Here is a 15498-nt window from a genome sequence, read left to right as displayed (position 1 = left end):
TCCTAGCCTGAAGTATCTAGTTTTCCTTGGCAATGCTAAATGTAGTTGCATTCCCTCTCCCAGACACACTGGGCATTCCAGATAAATGGCATGTTGCCAATTCATCCTAAGTAGCCTGGTCGCTGGCAGAATACACGCTCAGCCGGTGTCTGCCTGCTGGGACACCAGCCGGGAGTGCTGATGAAGTGTCAGATGTATGCTTCATATACATCAATCTGAAGAGGGGGAAACCCATTTTCCCATTTGCTTCCTCCATCTTTCTGTCCCTCCCTGCACACATGGGTAGTTTATCAAAGAAGTCATAGTTGTCAAAAGCAGAGGGATTTATACAGATGCTGCTTTCTGGTAAGAAGGATGGAAATTTCAGGAGGCAAAAGCAGGACCAGTGGTAACTTACTTCTTTGTAGGAAAATAAGGTAGTAAGCCTCTTGACAACTGAAGTTTAGAAATGGTATATGTGGCCATCATAGGAAATATTCATTACTTTTGTACTTTGGAGTAATATAAGGACTGCAGAAGCACTGTGAAAATTAGTTTCTAGTTATTTTCCTCTAATTTTCTGTTTAATTTGAATCACATGCCTTGGCTATTTTGTTTGAGCAAAGGTCCCTTTCACATTCTTCCTCACTGAGGTTTCCTTGACTCCCATTTCAAACTGTTCACTATACGGTACTACTTGCCACACATCTCACTTCTGGTACTATCCAATGTACCACACTATTTCCTTATTTTGTTACATATCTCTTACTACACTGAGTTTCATGAAGGCAGAAATAGCTCTGTGCCTAGCATATGGTAGGCACTCAGTGAACTTGGTGAGTACATAAACATATGTTTCCTTTCTGTACATTTTCAGTGCCCTAGAACTAACTCTTGCGTATTTATTTTTAATCTATGATAATTTGGGGGGGGGGGGCGGTTATATTATGTAGCCTAACCAAGAACAGAGAAGTTGACTATGGAAACCGTATTTAGGAATCAGGCTGTAACTGTTTCCCTGAAAAATGAGAATGAAGGGAAAAAGCTGAGTGGGCTGCTGGAGATCAACTCAAGGTTCTGCCACTTATTAGCCTCAGTTTTTTCATCTGTGAAATGGGACCAATGGTTGTTATTGTGAGGATTATATGAGCAAACTCTGTGGTACTTATAGGTAGTTTAGAAACTAAAGAAATGCTGTCAGCATTATTCTTGGGCTTGGTAGGAAAAGTGTTTCTTGAAGGGTGTGAGCTAGGCTTCACTGGGATGGTTTATCAGAAGGAAGAAAAGCAAGCACTTTTCCATGAGATTATTTGATTTGAGGAGATGATTGAGATAAAGATGGCAAAGCAGCTTTAACCTTTTTGTCCTTGCATGATAGTGTACTAGCTTTTTTTCTTTTTTCCTCATCTTTACTCAAAATTTACCAGCTGGACAAACTGGAAGATATCGTTCTAGAATACTTAACTTTTTCTCAAGCGGCAAGGTGCTTTCAAATACTGTTTTTCAACTTTTAAATATTAGGTTAAGTGGTATAATTTTCCATTTTTTTACTGGCTGTCTTTTGACATCAGATCCATTTCTCCTAATGGAAAAATCGCATTTCATGGTGTACTATAAATATTAAAACCAAACTATTTAAACTGTAATATATTCCAAGAGCCTTGATGAATATTCATCCTTTCCATTTGCAAAAATGCATTACAAAGAGTCAGGGAAAATTTACTAAATGTATGCAAAAGCGTATTTTTCCTTTTTAATTCATTCAGAATGTAGAGACATAATGTCAGCATTTATGTAGGGTGCAGACTTTATTTGCAGTCATTTAATATTATATCAATACTTCATTAGCTTTATAACTCAAAAATAAAAACCTGATCCGAAGTCCAATTAGTTAACTCTGAGAGAATCTGTTAAATATTGATGAAGGAGCAATTTGAATGCCCTTGGATAAATTGTTTAACAAAAGCAGTGGAATACATCCATGAATTAGCATTTCTCCAAAGCCATTATGACTCAATTTAAGGGCTGCATAATATTCCGATGTATGTGACTGTTTTCCCTTTTAGTTTATTTCTGAGCTTTTCCTATTTCAAATAACGGTGATCAGTAGACTTTTTTTTTTTTTAGAGACAGAGTCTCACTGTACCGCCCTTGGTAGAGTGCCGTGGCGTCACACGGCTCACAGCAACCTCTAACTCTTGGGCTTATGCGATTCTCTTGCCTCAGCCTCCCGAGCAGCTGGGACTACAGGCGCCCGCCACAACGCCCGGCTATTTTTTTGTTGTTGTTGTTGCAGTTTGGCCGGGGCCGGGTTTGAACCCGCCACCCTCGGCATATGGGGCCGGCGCCCTACTCACTGAGCCACCGGCGCCGCCCGATCAGTAGACTTTTAATATATCCTTGTTTACCTCTAATTATTCAGGTAGTTTTGTGGAGTGGGATTATTGAGTCAACAAATATGAGCCCTGTTGAATTTCTTCATAACTTTTGATAAATTGTTACTGGGAATGCTGTACTAATTGACACTGCTGTCTAGTTGGGAAAATGTATATTATTACTTCACTTTGGTTAGTAGTCACTATTGTCTTGAAAAAAAATTTGGCAGGTTTATTTGAAAAATATTTATACCTTTAAAAAAATGTTATGCTTTAGTGAAGTTGATGTGGTTATTTGACATATTAAACCCTTACATCAAAGCCAGCAAATGAAGCAAATGTGAAATCAGGGCTATCTATGCTTCTTTCCATAACGTCTGCCTTCTACCCTTCTAGTCCCTAAATTAGCTCTCCAGACCAACTGTTTGCTCTTGGGATACAGGAACTGCTGAGTGTGATTACAGTGTGTGTAGCTGAAGGCATTATTCCATGGCTCAGAATTTTTTTTCATCTGGAAATGTAGTAATCTCCATTGTGAAATAGTGCTTTCAGCTGTGGACATTATAATCAGAGTCTCAGGAGTGCTTATATTCCAGGAGTAATACATCTCGTAGTTATTACCCTCTGAGCTGGGTTCTCTTTATAGGGAAGGGAGGAATTTTCATAACTCGGTGTTGAAACAGCAACAGGGAGCCCTGAGCAGATTATTATAGGTCAGGCCTAATCCATGAAGATAAATCTCATTATAGGCTCACCTGGGCCCATTTACAGTGTAGCTGGTTTAACATGAGTCTGTAAACCAAAGATCAACTTGAAGAACTATAAAATCCTCGCAATCCAGCTACTGCCTCTGTGAAGAGATAGTCTCGGTGTGCATTACTGCTGTAAATTAACATGCTTGGTGCCATGGGATAATTAGCAGACACGTAAAGGGTGTTGAGTGAATGAAGAGCACATATTTTTTGTGAGAGATTATTTTCTAAAATGAATTCCACGCAAAGAAATTGCTTAAAACTTTCTGTGTCTTAGTTGTTGCTTCTTTTCATTTTGCAAAGATTAAAAGATACTCATTACCTTTTGTATGTGTTGTTCTTCCTGGAAAGGATGGGGCACCCGCTGAAGTGGGTCTCTGCCCGGGTCTCTGCGTGGGTGTGACTGGCAGACCAGTCAAGTGTGGACTTCTCATTATCAAAGGCATCTGCCAGTTACTGAAGTGGGTGATGCCCATACTTATTCTGTGGGCTTTAAGAATGGAAAAGCATGTTTCTTACCATCACAGAGGGAAGCAAAACAAATTTTTTTTTTTTTTTTTGTAGAGACAGAGTTTCACTTTATCGCCCTTGGTAGAGTGCCGTGGCACAGCTCACAGTAACCTCCAACTCCTTGGCTTAGGCGATTCTCCTGCCTCAGCCTCCTGAGTAGCTGGGACTACAAGGCACCTGCCACAACGCCCAGCTATTTTTTTGTTGCAGTTTGGCCGGAACCGGGTTTGAACCCACCACCCTCGGTATATGGGGCCAGCGCCCTGCTCACTGAGCCACAGGCGCCGCCCCAACAGCAACAGTATTCGTACAAGCACATGTATCTCTGTGTGTTAAAGCGCAGATTTCAATTATTACCTGTTCACCAGTTGGCGTGCCTCTTTAGCAGGTGGCCACCAAGTGTAGAGAGATGATCCACAGGGCGGGAAATGATTGTATTTCAGCTGTCATTCCTCGCTGTATTATTAGCGCCAAGGACAGTGCTTCATATGTAGTTAGTCCCTAGAAAATGGTAGTTTATTAACAAATACTGAGAAAGTCTTAATTCTGTGGCTCCTGATGTGATATTTCCCAGTGCCCAGTCTAGTGGAATGGTTGGGATCTTGGGATTTTACTGGGTTCTGTGTCTGAGGAGATGATTGAGATCAAGGCGGCAAAGCAGTCAGGGCTGTTGTTACTGAAGTGAGTGGTGTATGGTGGTGGGTAGGTCCCACTCCGGTGCACTGCTAGGGTGACACAGCTTGTCCTTTCTGGCGTTCCCCACCCTTAGAAAAATATCAGGATCTGCCCACTTGCTGTCATATTCTTAAAAGACTCTGTAGCCCAGAAGATACCAGAAGTCAAAACCTCATAGTGACAAGGCAGTGGTTTGGGAGGGCAAAGGTATTGGGATGCAGCATTTCCTGTCTTTGGAAAAATGAAACATTATCATTGTACTTAATAGGCTGCTTGGGAAATTCTTGATTATTGTGGCTCTGGGAAAGCAACATGGTTCAATATCTTTCCTACTTTATTTTCCCAGATACTCTTTTGTGGATTGTGTAATGAATTTTATGGGTAATGATACTCATTCTGGGTTTGTTGGCACCTGAAGCTTCAATCTGATTTTTGGTTTTGCATTGCTGTATTCCCCAGTATGTTCTCTTATCAGTTAGTTGACTATTAGTAAAGTCTCTGTTAGTTAACTAGTAAAAAACTTACACAGAGGGCGGCGCCTGTGGCTCAAGGAGTAGGGCGCTGGTCCCATATGCCGGAGGTGGAGGGTTCAAACCCAGCCCCGGCCAAAAACCACAAAAAAAAAAAAAAAAAAAAAAAAAAAAACTTACACAGAAAGGATGTCTTGCTTTTAAGGAGCTTATAAACTATCTGAAAGTGGAACTTATAAACCATTTGAAAGAGGAATTCTGAGAAATCAGACAGCAAGATAAAAGATAACAGGCTGGGTAGTTTGCCGTCATCGGAATTCATAAAAGCAGAATGACTTGGCCTGCCGTGTTAAGCCTTGTAACTTGAACTGCGTCCTGAAAGTTGACCAGGTTTTGGTTAGGCAAACTTCAAGTCCAGGCAGAGCTTTGTACATAGTGGGATAGATAAAGGCGAATTGTGTGGTGCATGATAATGTTTCTGGGACAGCCAGGAAGACAAGGGATCGCATGAAAAACCCAGAGGCTCATGGACACCAGTGGTAGAATGATTTCTGACTTGAACTGCTCCCTAGACCACCATCACCACCACCATCTATCTCTCAGTAAGAACACCTGGCTGAGGTGGATGGGGACCTTCAACTCATCAAGTGACTGCTTTTCCATTAGGAAATCTCCAAGGTGGAAAGCATGGTATCTCCTGGTATTTTAGCCAAAAGGAAATAAGTCTGTATTTTTGTTAGAGTCACATGTTCACAGTGGTCTGCTGGATTGCAAGATCTTTGCTTTGTGATCTGACATTGTGCTAATTTGCGTATAAGTGAAGCGTGGAGAGGTGTGTTAATGGCCAGCTTAGCTATTTGTGATATCCTAAATCCATTTCTTGTTTAGGGGCCATCAGCCTCCATTTTTTTAAGAAAAAGTTTAAACAATGGGTGCTAAGTAGCATTTTTACAACTAACATGTAGAGGCATAAAGCCCTTGCTTGAGTTTTGATAATTCCCACATCAACCAGGACTGGTCTGGTTATTGTTACCAGCCTCAGGGCTTCCTCAAGCACCTCCTTCCTGGGAGTTCTGACTTGAGTTCTTTCTGTCTTTTACATATTTTTCTTTGTCTTCGTACCTTTCTTTCTGACTAAGATGATCTAATACTAAAACCTTATTTGTCCTCTGGATGCTGTATATCCTAAACAATTTAAGAATCAAAGGTAAGTACGTTATTGCTTTCACTGTAGAATTCTGCATTTGCTGAGTAGTAATTAGCTCCTGTGTGCCATGGACTTTTATATGACCCTGAGAGAACAGGAATATACATATCATTCTTTTTGCTAGAATTAGTACCTCTCCTAGAGCTCTTAATTGTAACCTATCTCTTCATTACATGAACTTTTTCATCATAGATGCCTCCCTGCTTTGCTTATATGGGTGCTCAGGTAGGTGTGATTATTTCTTTCCTTGTTTGTTTTCACTTTTTTTTAGTTCCTAAACAAATGCAGTGGTGAGTTTGAGCCTGATAAATAACATGAACCAGTGATATTTTGTCTCCCCCTTTTACAAAGCTCTGATTAAAAAGTTACTAATTAAACTTTAAGAGACCCCTCCCCCCCCCCCCCATTTTCTGGAAAACCTATGTCTCCTGGACATACTCACCTGATGGAGACTTGAAGGGTTCTCATCTTTAAGTACTTCTAAACTAAGTTTGGCTGTGTAACTTTAGCAATAGTGCACTGCCCATAAAGGGCCTCAGACTACTCTTCCCAGGCCCTTCCTTATTCTGGAAAGAAAATTCTTCTCTATGCAGCTCTTCTCTTTTTTCCCCCAGCCAATCCCTGTCTCCAGTTTAGCTCATGCACTGCTTCCCTGAACTCTTGCCCAACCCAGGTTATATGCACAATGCTAAGGTGCGTATTGGAACCAGAGCATTTATTACATGGTTTTATAGAACTGTAAGGGTCTCTGCTTTTGCCTTTTCCCCCTTCCCTCGTCATCTGAAAATTGCTGGATTTCCCGAAGAGCCAAGGGAAATGACCTGTAGCTGGTAAAGATGTGAGTCTGGAGTATTTCATTGAGCATGTTCTGTGACATGACATTGAATGAAATATCATGGGCTTAGATTGGGCTGTGGCCATAGCACCTCTCTCTGTTTTAGTTCACCTTTGAGAGCCTTGCTTTTGAAAATGAGAGCTGGAATTAGAGAATTTTATGGATGGAACAGATAGACCTTGGCTCACCCCTTTCCCCTTGCCCGGAGAGATTGTGCTCTGTGGTGGCCTTTATCTAAATTGTGATCATTTTTATAAGCATTGGATTTAGAATTTAATTATTGTAGGCAGTTTAAAGTAATGTTTAAGAGCATGGGCTCCAGAGCCTGGCTGCCTGGGTTGAAATATTGACTTTATCACTTAATAGATGCGTGACCTTGATGAAGGAATGTAACTTTCCTATGCCTCTGAAAAATGGGAATGCTGATAGTACCTATCTTACCTAGTTGTGGCTAGAATCAAGTGAGATCATACAAGGATATCTACTTAGGATATATAAGAAGAATACAGTAAATGTTAACTATTATTATCTTTTTGGATAAGATGGTCTGATGTATTAATTTATTAAAGTAGGGAATTTAAGTGTTATTAAATGCATATCTGAAATTTATGGTTTACAGATTTGATGAAGCTGGCCTTGTAAAGATAAGCTTCTCCATGATTATTTTCAGATAACTGCAGGTCTACAAAATTTTCTTTAGGATCATTTGTCAGTCATGGAGCTTTTTTTTGAAATGAGAAGTATGGGGAAAGGATAATGTAACATTTCAACATGAATAAACTTTAAGGGATGATGCCTTTAAAAAGCAAAGAAGTTCCCCTTTTCTGTTCCCCTAACTCCTTTCATTTCATTCCTCTCATTGTTTTACACAAAAGACTCTCAGGATCTGGTCTTCAGTATAGTAAAGTCTTTTGAACAGAAGTCTGCTTTCTTTTGAATTGACATTTTGTATATTACTTATCATAGCACCAGAATATTTGGAACTTTAAAATATTAACATCTGCTTTACTGAAAACATTGTTAATATTACTATCTTTTTTTTGCCCTTGACAACATTTGCTATCATTTGCCCAGGTGGAAGAAAGTTGGAGGATGCTTGTTGGGCCTCTACCATTTTTGCTGGCTTGCCTCATTGTAAAACATTTTTTTTTTTTTTAAGTATGCCTTCCTAACATGAATATACAGGCTGTCCCCAAATTTTACAAAATACTTACAAAATATTCTCTACATTTTGGCCACCTTTTCATAAAATTTTGTCATGAATATTTTGTACAAAAACAGTACATTTAGGTACAATTTCCCATTTTCCCTATGTATAGCAACTTTAGGGGCAACCTTTGGGACACTCTGTATTTTAAATTGACTTTTGTGTACTTAGACATGATATAAAAAGTATTTTAACAGGCCTATGAATCTCCTCTAGGAAATCGGCAGAGAGGACATTACTGTAGGATTTCAACAGGGACCTGAGGTGGCTGAGCTTGCCAGGTGATAGCCATTTAGTTGTCATGGGCAGGGTTACGGAGTTCTAGAGCAGGTGAAGGGTAGGCTGAGGTGTACTTGGAGTATTTGAGGCAATGGCTGTTTGCCACCCGGTAAAGACATGTTTTAGCCACAAGTACTGGTGTGTATCAGCCGAGTATCAGCCTGAATAGCAACATATGAAATGTTGGAAAAACAACAAAACAGAGATGTAAAAAAACTGAAGTTTCAGTATTTTTTCCTGAATTCCAGTTGATTATATTGTGCACCATTGGGGTCCCCATAGCCAAATCCACAGACTCCTGGATAAGCCACAAGGCCTGCCTTCTAAATCTTCTAGACAAGAAAGTTTTATTGATTAAAAAGAGTTTTAAATATTCATTGAGGCTGCATGTTTTTTTTCTTTTTTAGAAAGGTTTTTTTTTTTTTAAGTGGAAAAAATAGCAGATCTTTGTTACACATGTCATTAACTGCCACTAAATTGATACAAGTGTTGACAGTTACTGTGAGAACTGTTTCAAAGCTAATTATGTTAATTAGAATGTAACATACCAGTAATTGCATGTATTCAAACATCATACCATCACTTTTTGTGTTTTCTACTCCAGATGTAAGACATACATTTGTTGCTTGAAGAGCTGCAGAATTATAGCTAAGATAACAAATAATTGCCAGCAAATAAAATTGGTTTCTTAGAAATATACTCTAATTGGTTAGCTATGTAAAAGAAAGAAACAAATGTTAGCATGTCAAGCATATAAATTTGGAGCATTGCTTATGAAATCATAAGTTTTGGGTTTTTCATTTAAATAAGCCTTCATATTGCCATTAATATTATCATTTGTTTTATGACCCTTAAAAATATATTCCCCTTCAGTGTTTCTTGGAGATCTAATTTAGCTTTCTTATACATGTTAGATGATTTGCAATTTAGATTTTAATTTTATTCCCATTCTTTTAAATGCTATTTTTCTTGTATTTCATTTTTATTTAAAGCATGATTCTCTCTGTATTCATGGAAGCTAAGGCATGAACTAACTGCTAGAAAAATCAAGCTATTAAGTGAGCTGAGAACATAAAACATTTTAATAGGGATTTCACATATCTAAACTAAGTATTTGGGAGCCCAACCAGAGATTTATGGATCTTTGGAAACAAACTTTATGGGACGTTGTGCTCCTACTTTACCCTCTGTTACAGTTCTTTAAAAATTAGCATTTCAATCAGACTTTAAATCCTTACCACTTGTTGTATGTATAAAGTGTTAAATATGCCTCTGCCTGTTGACTTGGGGGCCATATATGGTCAAAGATAGAGATCTGGTCTGTGTTATTTTTTCAACCTTGGAATACCTTAATTTTTCAATTGAGAGTGTTAGTGTGAGTGACCTTCTTCTAATATGAGTGTGTGAGTGTGTGTGTGCGTGTGGGGGGTTGTCTTGTTTTTCCAGTTGTGACCCATATTGATAAGTCCAGTACTTTTAGTGTCAAGCCTTTAATTCTCTAGGACTTGCAGTATACCTTTCCCATATAAGGCGATCCATGGTCTGGCTTCAGAGTGATATTCTTAGAAGGGAAGAATATTTCTTCTTGACCCCCCTTACAAATAATCACTGTGTAATTCTGCTTGCATATACCACATTTTGCCTATTTTTTATGTTAAGAATTTTATTCAGTGTTTTGGGGGCTGCTGTCAACCTTAGCATACAGACTCTTTATTTTGCTTTATTTTCTAATTGCTCTTCAGAACAGAGCAGATGATGGAAAAGAGTGACATATTTGAGGTTGGGAAATTTAGGGCTGAATTCTACTATTGGCATATCTTGACTCTGTAATTTGGGGCAGTTGTCACTTAACTCATGGAACCTGGTGTCTCCATTAGTACAAGGAGAATGGTTAGTCTTGCAGATTATTAATTAAAGGACATAATTCAGGGCAAACTGCTAAGTATTAGGCATTGCATTCTTTGTGTTTCTCTACGTATTTAAGCCTGTTTCTGGGCTCTCTATACAGTAATTGGTCCATCTTTCTATCCTGGACACTTTCTTCATTACTATAACTTTTAACAAGTCCTAGTAGTGAAAGACTTGGGACAAGACCCCCACTCTGTCCTGGGCTACTGTGACCCCCAATCAACAGCAAGAGGCGACACTTGATGCAATCAGCACGAGGTTTTTTTTTTTTTTATTCCAGCATGCTGGGGCCTAACCCGTGACTCTCTCAGGAGCAGAGGAGTTAAGCCCCGAACAGCAGATTTTACAAGCTTATAAAGGCAAAAACCACAAAGTAGGCGGGAGTAGCAGACATAGCAGGGGCTTTAACCATGAAGTAGGGAGGGGGAGCAGACATAGCAGGGGCTCTAACCATAAAGTAGGAAGGGGGAGCAGACATAGCAGGGGCTTTCCAGATAAGAAGAACTCTGGTTCATTACTCAACTGTCTTAAGACAAGATTAATAGTTAAACATTTGCTTAACAGTTAAACATTTGCTTAGTCCTTTTATCTGCTTCAGCTCGGGGCTATCTCCTGGAACAGTTACAAAAGGTCACATTCTCATGGTAGGGGGTGAGAGGTGGTCACATTCCTATGGTAGGGGGTGAGAGGTGGTCACATTCTCATGGTAATATTTTCTTTCAGTAGCTGGTCAAGAAAGTTTCTTTCTGTCATTGTTGTTCTTCTAGACCACTGTTTATTAACCTTTTTTATCTTACATCACTCTTGAACCTATAGTTAAACTTCCTGCAGCACCCTTAAATTTTGTTGATTAAAAATAAGAATAAACAATAGAATATACTTACTGTTCTTTGAACTTGTTTTGAAAACAAGTAATGATCTTCAAAAATTTTCATAGCACACCAGTTGAAAATCACTGGTCTAGGGTATTGGCTATTTTTGGTAGGTTTATCTTCTGTTTAAATTTGATCATGAAATTTTGTAAGTGGATTCTGAAATTTTGATTAAATTCTGAGATTTTGATTAAAATTACATTAAATGTCTAGCACAGTTTGGAGAAATTGATGTCTTAGGATGCTTTATTATTCTAGAACATTCTGTTCTATTTAGGCCTTTAATGTTTTTAAATAAGATATTTTTTACAGAAGGAATTTGTACATCTTTCATTAGATTTATTCTTTAGAACTTTAAATAACATCCTTTAATAAACCTTAGGCTTGGCACTTCTAGCTCAGCAGTTAGGGTGCCAGCCACATACATCAGGGCTGGCAGGTTCCAACCCAGCCCAGGCCTGCCAAACAATGACAACTACAACAAAAAAATAGCCTGGTGTTGTGGCTGATGCCTGTAGTCCCAGCTACTTGGGAGGCTGAAGCAAGACAATCACTTAAGCCCAAGAGTTTGAGGTTGCTGTGAGCTATGTCACCATGGCACTCTACTGAGGGTGACATAGTAAAACTCTGTCTCAAAAAAAAAAAAATAAATAAAAATAAAAATAAACCTTACTGTTTTCTAATATATGAGAATTCAATTATCTTTTATATGTTACTCTTTAAATTAATTAAACTTGCTTATTTTTATTGATTCTCATCTGTTTATTTGTGGAGGGGGAGTTGTAGGCAATGACCTACAAGTAGCAGCTTTGCTTTTTACTTTTCTAATCTTTACAGCTTTTATTGCTTTCTTATCTTCAGTAAGTAGGACCTGCAAGATTAAGTTGAATTGAATAGAAATGGTGATACCACCATACTTGTCTTACTTATAAAGAGACTACTTTCAATATTACATATGAAGTATGATAAAATGGGTTTTTGTTTTTAAGCTCTGATCAAGCAAAGAATATTTCTTGTTTGCTTAGGGTTTGTTTTTTTTAAATATCAAATGCTTTTTCTACATTTGTCAAATTTGTTGACCATTAATCTTACATTTTTAGAAAAAATATATTATCATGACAAATAACTTTATAAAATACATTTCTGCACTGAGTTTACTAATACTTTGTTTAATACTATGTTTATAAGTGGTATTATAATAGCTTGTAGTTTTCCTTTCATGTACTGTCTTTGGTTTTGATATCAATGTTGTATTAGCAGAACAAAATGAGCCAACTTTTGCTGCAATAATGACTCATAATCACAGTTTTTCAGGAGCATGCATCAGTAAGTATTAATTTTATGCTATAGGTCTGTGGGTTAGCTGGGGTAGCTGTGCTTTGGGCTGGGACCTGTGGTTGGTGTGGCTTACGTCCAGACTACAAGACAGATTCCTGTCTGGTTTCCGTGTCTTAACTTTGGGACACAGTTTAAAAGGTGGACTTACCTGAGGTGTGCTTCACACAATGGAGGCTGGAAATTGCTACAGCAGTGAGCAGAAACACTCCTACGTAAGGACTGGACTTGGAACTGACACAGTGTCCTGTCTGTTGCCAAAGCAAGTCCACGTGAATTGAGTCTGGCATTGATGAGTTCAGAAAGTTTAGTCTTCCTGTGGAGCTGGAGTATTTGCTAAATAACAATTTTAGTTACCACAGGGAAATGTCTCTATTTCTAATCTCTGGAAGAGTTTGTGTAAGCATAGATTCCAGTTCTTTCTTGACTCTTTTGAATGCTGCCTATAAAGCCATCTTGACCTAATTTGTTTCGGAAGGGAGTACTTTTGACTGATCCAAATTTTTAATGGTTATAGAACTACTCAGTTTCAAAATTTTTTGGTGAGTTAGGTAGTATTTTGTGATTTTTTTTTGTGGAAATTTGATTATTTAATCTGTTTGGAAATTATCTTATTGTGAGTGGCATCTTCAGTTTTGGATCCGTTCCCATTCTTAATATCGTTTAGTTATATTTTCTCTCTCTCTCTCTCCTGATTAGTTTGCTAGAGATTTATTAATTTTGAATTGCTTCTGATTTCAGGTCATGCTTAAAAAGGTATTTTTTTTCCTTTGGAGATTATAATAATAGCGTTCATATTTTCTTATGTCTTTATGGGTTTTTCTTTTTTTTCTCTTTTTTAATTAGCATTATTTTTTATTGTTTGGGATTCATTGAGGAGACAAAGAATTAGGTTACACTGATTGCTTTTGTTACATAAAGTCCCTCGTACAATTGTGTCCCGCCCCCAAGCAGTGTGCTGCGCATCACGCCCTCCATCCTCTCCATCCTCCTCACTCCTCCCCTTTCCCTTCTCCCCACGTGCTCATTCCCCTACCCCACCCCTGTATTATCTCATCTACTGTCTTCATTTTAAAATAGAATATATTGGATTCATGCTTCTCCAGTCTTGTGATGCTTTACTAAGAAGAATATGTTCTACCTCCATCTAGGTTAATTCAAAAGATGTAAAGTGTCCATCTTTTTAGTGGCTGAATAGTATTCCATATACATATCCATGGCTCGTTAATCCATTCCTGGGTTGGTGGGGCATTTCGGCTGGTTCCACATTTTGGCAATTGTAAATTGAGCTGCTATAAACAGTCTAGGGCAAATGTCCTTATGATAAAAGGATTTTTTTTTCTTCTGGGTAGATGCCTAGTAATGGGATTGCAGGATCAAATGGGAGGTCTAATTTGAGTTCTTTGAGGATTCTTCATATTTTCTTCCAAAAAGGTTGAATTAGTTTGCAGTCCCACCAGCAGTGTAGAAGTGTTCCCTTCTCTCCACATCTGCACCAGCGTCTACAACTGAGATTTTGAGACTTTGTGATGTGGGCTATTCTCACTGTGATTAGGTGATATCTCAGGGTGGTTTTGATTTGCATTTCTTTGATGATTAGGGATGATAAGTATTTTTTCATCTGTTTGTTAGCCATTCATCTGTCTTCTTTAGAGAAGGTTCTAGTCATGTCTCTTGTCCGGTGATGTATGGGATTGTTGGGTCTTTTTTGTTGATTAATTTGAGTTTTCTATAGTTAACAAGTTTTTGTCTGATTCATAATATGAGAATATCTTTTCCTGTTCTGAAGGTTGTCTGTTTGCTGTGGTTGTTGTTTCCTTACAGAAGCTTTTCAGTTTAATTAAGTCCCATTTATTTTTGTTGTTGTTGCGATTGCCACAGAAGTCTTCTTCATAAAATCTCTCTCCAGGCCGGTATCTTTAAGTGTTGTCCGTACACCTTCTTCAAGGATTTTTATTGTTTCATGCCTTAGATTTAAATCTTTTATCCATCTTGAATCAATTTTTGTAACTGGTGAGAGGTGTGGGTCCAGTTTCAGTCTTTTACATGTGGTTATCCAGCTCTCCCAGCACCATTTATTGAATAGGGAGTCTTTCCTCCAGTGTATGTTCTTGTTTGCTTTATCAAGGATCAGGTGTCTGTAAGAGGTTATATTCATCTCATGATTTTCTATTCAGTTCCAAATGTCATTGTCTCTCTTTTTGTGCCAATAACATGCTATTTTGATCACTATGGCCTTGTGGTATAGCCGAAAGTCTGGTAGGGTGATACTCCTGACTTTGCTTTTATTACTAAAAATTGCCTTGGCTATACAAGGTTTCTTCTGGTTTCATACAAAATGAAGAATTATTTTTTCCAAATCTTTAAAGTATGATGACGGTATTTTAATGGGGATTGCAATGAATCTGTAGATTGCTTTGGGTAGTATAGACATTATGAAATCCTAAGAAAGGAAATAGCCAAAGATATTAACAAATGGAAGAACACACCATGTTCTTTATGGGTTTTTAATGTGTAAATCTCTAATCTCTCTGGAAACTATTTTTGATAAGGACAGAACAGTTCAGCTTATTGTTTTTTTTCCAAGTGTCTAGCCAGTTATTTCAGCACTATTATTGAACAATTTTTCTTTTTCATGCTAATGTATAGTATTCCTTTTAGCATACACCAAATCCCCAAATACATTATCCCCAAGAAATAGATCTGTTTCTTTACTCTGTTCTGTCCCTTTGATTTCATTATGTACCTGTATTTGTATCACATAATCTTATTCCTATAGTTTCATGGTATGTTTAAGATCTAGAAGGGCTAATAGACGACCCTCATATCTGTTACAATTAAAAGTTCTATTCACTTAGATTTAAAAGCTCCCCCCGACCCTTAACATTTTTGTATGTCTGGAAATAACTTTTTCAATATCTCTGAAAACCAGTGAGAAAAAAATCATTCCTTGTGGATGTTAAACTGTAGCTGCTCTGACACATGCACAATCATAGTCCTTTTGGGTTGTCAACAGGGAGAGAAATTATTTCTTTCCTCAGATTTCCATGTTCACCTGCTAGCCAGGGCACTGCATAGTGTTGGGGTGCCATCC

At 38.1% G+C, this 15498-nt stretch overlaps 1 protein-coding gene across 2 annotated transcripts in view; it reads left to right on the top strand.

The window, feature by feature from the left end:
* The window catches only part of MAST4 (microtubule associated serine/threonine kinase family member 4), a 442299-nt gene that overhangs the window by 32607 nt on the left and 394194 nt on the right, over positions 1 to 15498 (top strand). The gene's annotated exons all lie outside the window — the stretch shown is intronic.

The sequence above is a fragment of the Nycticebus coucang genome, chromosome 1, assembly GCF_027406575.1.
Source record: "Nycticebus coucang isolate mNycCou1 chromosome 1, mNycCou1.pri, whole genome shotgun sequence".
In the NCBI taxonomy this organism is placed as follows: Eukaryota; Metazoa; Chordata; class Mammalia; order Primates; family Lorisidae; genus Nycticebus; species Nycticebus coucang.
Note: the sequence above shows the minus strand (reverse complement) of the source record. Positions and strands in the feature narration are given on the sequence as shown.